Here is a 5972-nt window from a genome sequence, read left to right on the forward strand (position 1 = left end):
TAACAGGAGATGAGGGGGGTGAGAGCAGGAGATGAGGGGGGTGATAACAGGAGATGAGGGGGGTGATAACAGGAGATGAGGGGGTGATAACAGGAGATGAGGGGGGTGATAACAGGAGATGAGGGGGGGTGATTACAGGAGATGAGGGGGGTGATTACAGGAGATGAGGGGGGGTGATTACAGGAGATGAGGGGGGGTGATAACAGGAGATGAGGGGGGTGATAGCAGGAGATGAGGGGGGTGATAACAGGAGATGAGGGGGGTGAGAGCAGGAGATGAGGGGGGTGATAACAGGAGATGAGGGGGGTGATAACAGGAGATGAGGGGGGTGATAACAGGAGATGAGGGGGTGAGAGCAGGAGATGAGGGGGGTGAGAGCAGGAGATGAGGGGGGTGATAGCAGGCGATGAGGGGGGTGATAACAGGAGATGAGGGGGGTGAGAGCAGGAGATGAGGGGGGTGATAGCAGGAGATGAGGGGGGGGTGATAACCGGAGATGAGGGGGGTGATAACAGGAGATGAGGGGGGTGAGAGCAGGAGATGAGGGGGGGTGATAGCAGGAGATGAGGGGGGGGTGATAACCGGAGATGAGGGGGGTGATAACAGGAGATGAGGTGGGTGATAGCAGGAGATGAGGGGGGTGAGAGCAGGAGATGAGGGGCGTGATAACAGGAGATGAGGGGCGTGATAACAGGAGATGAGGGGCGTGAGAGCAGGAGATGAGGGGGGTGATAACAGGAGATGAGGGGGGTGATAACAGGAGATGAGGTGGGTGAGAGCAGGAGATGAGGGGGGTGAGAGCAGGAGATGAGGGGGGTGATAACAGGAGATGAGGGGGGTGATAACAGGAGATGAGGTGGGTGAGAGCAGGAGATGAGGGGGGTGAGAGCAGGAGATGAGGGGGGTGATAACAGGAGATGAGGGGGGTGAGAGCAGGAGATGAGGGGGGTGATAGCAGGAGATGAGGGGGGGGGGTGATAACCGGAGATGAGGGGGGTGATAACAGGAGATGAGGTGGGTGATAGCAGGAGATGAGGGGGGTGAGAGCAGGAGATGAGGGGCGTGATAACAGGAGATGAGGGGCGTGATAACAGGAGATGAGGGGCGTGAGAGCAGGAGATGAGGGGGGTGATAACAGGAGATGAGGGGGGTGATAACAGGAGATGAGGTGGGTGAGAGCAGGAGATGAGGGGGGTGAGAGCAGGAGATGAGGGGGGTGATAACAGGAGATGAGGGGGGTGATAACAGGAGATGAGGTGGGTGAGAGCAGGAGATGAGGGGGGTGAGAGCAGGAGATGAGGGGGGTGATAACAGGAGATGAGGGGGGTGAGAGCAGGAGATGACGGGAGTGATAGCAGGAGATGAGGGCGTGATAACAGGAGATGAGGGGGGTGATAACAGGAGATGAGGGGGGTGATAACAGGAGATGAGGGGGGTGATAACCGGAGATGAGGGGGGTGATAGGAGATGAGGGGCGTAATAACAGGAGATGAGGGGCGTGATAACAGGAGATGAGGGGCGTGATAACAGGAGATGAGGGCGTGATAACAGGAGATGAGGGGGGTGATAACAGGAGATGAGGGGGGTGATTACAGGAGATGAGGGGGGTGATTACAGGAGATGAGGGGGGTGATTACAGGAGATGAGGGGGGTGATAACAGGAGATGAGGGGGGTGATAGCAGGAGATGAGGGGGGTGATAACAGGAGATGAGGGGGGTGAGAGCAGGAGATGAGGGGGGTGATAACAGGAGATGAGGGGGGTGATAACAGGAGATGAGGGGGGTGATAACAGGAGATGAGGGGGGTGAGAGCAGGAGATGAGGGGGGTGATAACAGGAGATGAGGGGGTGAGAGCAGGAGATGAGGGGGGGTGAGAGCAGGAGATGAGGGGGGTGATAGCAGGCGATGAGGGGGGTGATAGCAGGAGATGAGGGGGGTGAGAGCAGGAGATGAGGGGGGTGATAGCAGGAGATGAGGGGGGGGTGATAACCGGAGATGAGGGGGGTGATAACAGGAGATGAGGGGGGTGAGAGCAGGAGATGAGGGGCGTGATAACAGGAGATGAGGGGGGTGATAACAGGAGATGAGGGGGGTGATTACAGGAGATGAGGGGGGTGATAACAGGAGATGAGGGGGGTGAGAGCAGGAGATGAGGGCGTGATAACAGGAGATGAGGGGGGTGATAACAGGAGATGAGGGGGGTGATTACAGGAGATGAGGGGGGTGATTACAGGAGATGAGGGGGGTGATTACAGGAGATGAGGGGGGTGATAACAGGAGATGAGGGGGGTGATAGCAGGAGATGAGGGGGGTGATAACAGGAGATGAGGGGGGTGAGAGCAGGAGATGAGGGGGGTGATAACAGGAGATGAGGGGGGTGATAACAGGAGATGAGGGGGTGATAACAGGAGATGAGGGGGGTGATAACAGGAGATGAGGGGGGTGATTACAGGAGATGAGGGGGGTGATTACAGGAGATGAGGGGGGTGATTACAGGAGATGAGGGGGGTGATAACAGGAGATGAGGGGGGTGATAGCAGGAGATGAGGGGGGGTGATAACAGGAGATGAGGGGGGTGAGAGCAGGAGATGAGGGGGGTGATAACAGGAGATGAGGGGGGTGATAACAGGAGATGAGGGGGGTGATAACAGGAGATGAGGGGGGTGAGAGCAGGAGATGAGGGGGGTGATAACAGGAGATGAGGGGGTGAGAGCAGGAGATGAGGGGGGTGAGAGCAGGAGATGAGGGGGGTGATAGCAGGCGATGAGGGGGGTGATAACAGGAGATGAGGGGGGTGAGAGCAGGAGATGAGGGGGGTGATAGCAGGAGATGAGGGGGGGGTGATAACCGGAGATGAGGGGGGTGATAACAGGAGATGAGGGGGGTGAGAGCAGGAGATGAGGGGGGTGATAGCAGGAGATGAGGGGGGGGTGATAACCGGAGATGAGGGGGGTGATAACAGGAGATGAGGTGGGTGATAGCAGGAGATGAGGGGGGTGAGAGCAGGAGATGAGGGGAGTGATAACAGGAGATGAGGGGCGTGATAACAGGAGATGAGGGGCGTGAGAGCAGGAGATGAGGGGGGTGATAACAGGAGATGAGGGGGGTGATAACAGGAGATGAGGTGGGTGAGAGCAGGAGATGAGGGGGGGTGAGAGCAGGAGATGAGGGGGGTGATAACAGGAGATGAGGTGGGTGAGAGCAGGAGATGAGGGGGGTGAGAGCAGGAGATGACGGGAGTGATAGCAGGAGATGAGGGGCGTGATAACAGGAGATGAGGGGCGTGATAACAGGAGATGAGGGGGGTGATAGCAGGAGATGAGGGGGGGGTGATAACCGGAGATGAGGGGGGTGATAACAGGAGATGAGGGGGGTGAGAGCAGGAGATGAGGGGCGTGATAACAGGAGATGAGGGGGGTGAGAGCAGGAGATGAGGGCGTGATAACAGGAGATGAGGGGGGTGATAACAGGAGATGAGGGGGGTGATTACAGGAGATGAGGGGGGTGATTACAGGAGATGAGGGGGGTGATTACAGGAGATGAGGGGGGTGATAACAGGAGATGAGGGGGGGTGATAGCAGGAGATGAGGGGGGTGATAACAGGAGATGAGGGGGGTGAGAGCAGGAGATGAGGGGGGTGATAACAGGAGATGAGGGGGGTGATAACAGGAGATGAGGGGGTGATAACAGGAGATGAGGGGGGTGATAACAGGAGATGAGGGGGGTGATTACAGGAGATGAGGGGGGTGATTACAGGAGATGAGGGGGGTGATTACAGGAGATGAGGGGGGTGATAACAGGAGATGAGGGGGGGTGATAGCAGGAGATGAGGGGGGTGATAACAGGAGATGAGGGGGGGTGAGAGCAGGAGATGAGGGGGGTGATAACAGGAGATGAGGGGGGTGATAACAGGAGATGAGGGGGGGTGATAACAGGAGATGAGGGGGGGTGATAACAGGAGATGAGGGGGTGAGAGCAGGAGATGAGGGGGGTGAGAGCAGGAGATGAGGGGGGTGATAGCAGGCGATGAGGGGGGTGATAACAGGAGATGAGGGGGGTGAGAGCAGGAGATGAGGGGGGTGATAGCAGGAGATGAGGGGGGGGTGATAACCGGAGATGAGGGGGGTGATAACAGGAGATGAGGGGGGTGAGAGCAGGAGATGAGGGGGGTGATAGCAGGAGATGAGGGGGGGGGTGATAACCGGAGATGAGGGGGGTGATAACAGGAGATGAGGTGGGTGATAGCAGGAGATGAGGGGGGTGAGAGCAGGAGATGAGGGGCGTGATAACAGGAGATGAGGGGCGTGATAACAGGAGATGAGGGGCGTGAGATCAGGAGATGAGGGGGGTGATAACAGGAGATGAGGGGGGTGATAACAGGAGATGAGGTGGGTGAGAGCAGGAGATGAGGGGGGTGAGAGCAGGAGATGAGGGGGGTGATAACAGGAGATGAGGGGGGTGATAACAGGAGATGAGGTGGGTGAGAGCAGGAGATGAGGGGGGTGAGAGCAGGAGATGAGGGGGGTGATAACAGGAGATGAGGGGGGTGAGAGCAGGAGATGAGGGGGGTGATAGCAGGAGATGAGGGGGGGGTGATAACCGGAGATGAGGGGGGTGATAACAGGAGATGAGGTGGGTGATAGCAGGAGATGAGGGGGGTGAGAGCAGGAGATGAGGGGCGTGATAACAGGAGATGAGGGGCGTGATAACAGGAGATGAGGGGCGTGAGAGCAGGAGATGAGGGGGGTGATAACAGGAGATGAGGGGGGTGATAACAGGAGATGAGGTGGGTGAGAGCAGGAGATGAGGGGGGTGAGAGCAGGAGATGAGGGGGGTGATAACAGGAGATGAGGGGGGTGATAACAGGAGATGAGGTGGGTGAGAGCAGGAGATGAGGGGGGTGAGAGCAGGAGATGAGGGGGGTGATAACAGGAGATGAGGGGGGTGAGAGCAGGAGATGACGGGAGTGATAGCAGGAGATGAGGGGCGTGATAACAGGAGATGAGGGGCGTGATAACAGGAGATGAGGGGGGTGATAGCAGGAGATGAGGGGGGGGTGATAACCGGAGATGAGGGGGGTGATAACAGGAGATGAGGGGGGTGAGAGCAGGAGATGAGGGGGGTGATAACAGGAGATGAGGGCGTGATAACAGGAGATGAGGGGGGTGAGAGCAGGAGATGAGGGGGGTGAGAGCAGGAGATGAGGGGGGTGAGAGCAGGAGATGAGGGCGGGGCGTGATAACAGGAGATGAGGGGCGTGATAACAGGAGATGAGGGGGGTGATAATCGGAGATGAGGGGGGTGATAACAGGAGATGAGGGGGGTGATAGCAGGAGATGAGGGATGTGATAACAGGAGATGAGGGGGGTGAGAGCAGGAGATGAGGGGCGTGAGAGCAGGAGATGAGGGGGGTGAGAGCAGGAGATGAGGGGGGTGATAGCAGGAGATGAGGGGGGTGAGAGCAGGAGATGAGGGGGGTGAGAGCAGGAGATGAGGGGGGTGAGAGCAGGAGATGAGGGGCGTGAGAGCAGGAGATGAGGGGGGTGAGAGCAGGAGATGAGGGGCGTGAGAGCAGGAGATGAGGGGGGTGAGAGCAGGAGATGAGGGGGGTGATAGCAGGAGATGAGGGGGGTGATAGCAGGAGATGAGGGGGGTGAGAGCAGGAGATGAGGGGGGTGAGAGCAGGAGATGAGGGGGGTGATAACAGGAGATGAGGTGGGTGATAGCAGGAGATGAGGGGGGTGATAACAGGAGATGAGGGGGGTGAGAGCAGGAGATGAGGGGGGTGATAGCAGGCGATGAGGGGGGTGAGAGCAGGAGATGAGGGGCGTGAGAGCAGGAGATGAGGGGGGTGAGAGCAGGAGATGAGGGGGGTGAGAGCAGGAGATGAGGGGCGTGAGAGCAGGAGATGAGGGGGGTGAGAGCAGGAGATGAGGGGGGTGATAGCAGGAGATGATGGGGGTGATAGCAG

Source organism: Anomaloglossus baeobatrachus, chromosome 7, assembly GCF_048569485.1.
Source record: "Anomaloglossus baeobatrachus isolate aAnoBae1 chromosome 7, aAnoBae1.hap1, whole genome shotgun sequence".
NCBI classification, from domain to species: domain Eukaryota; kingdom Metazoa; phylum Chordata; class Amphibia; order Anura; family Aromobatidae; genus Anomaloglossus; species Anomaloglossus baeobatrachus.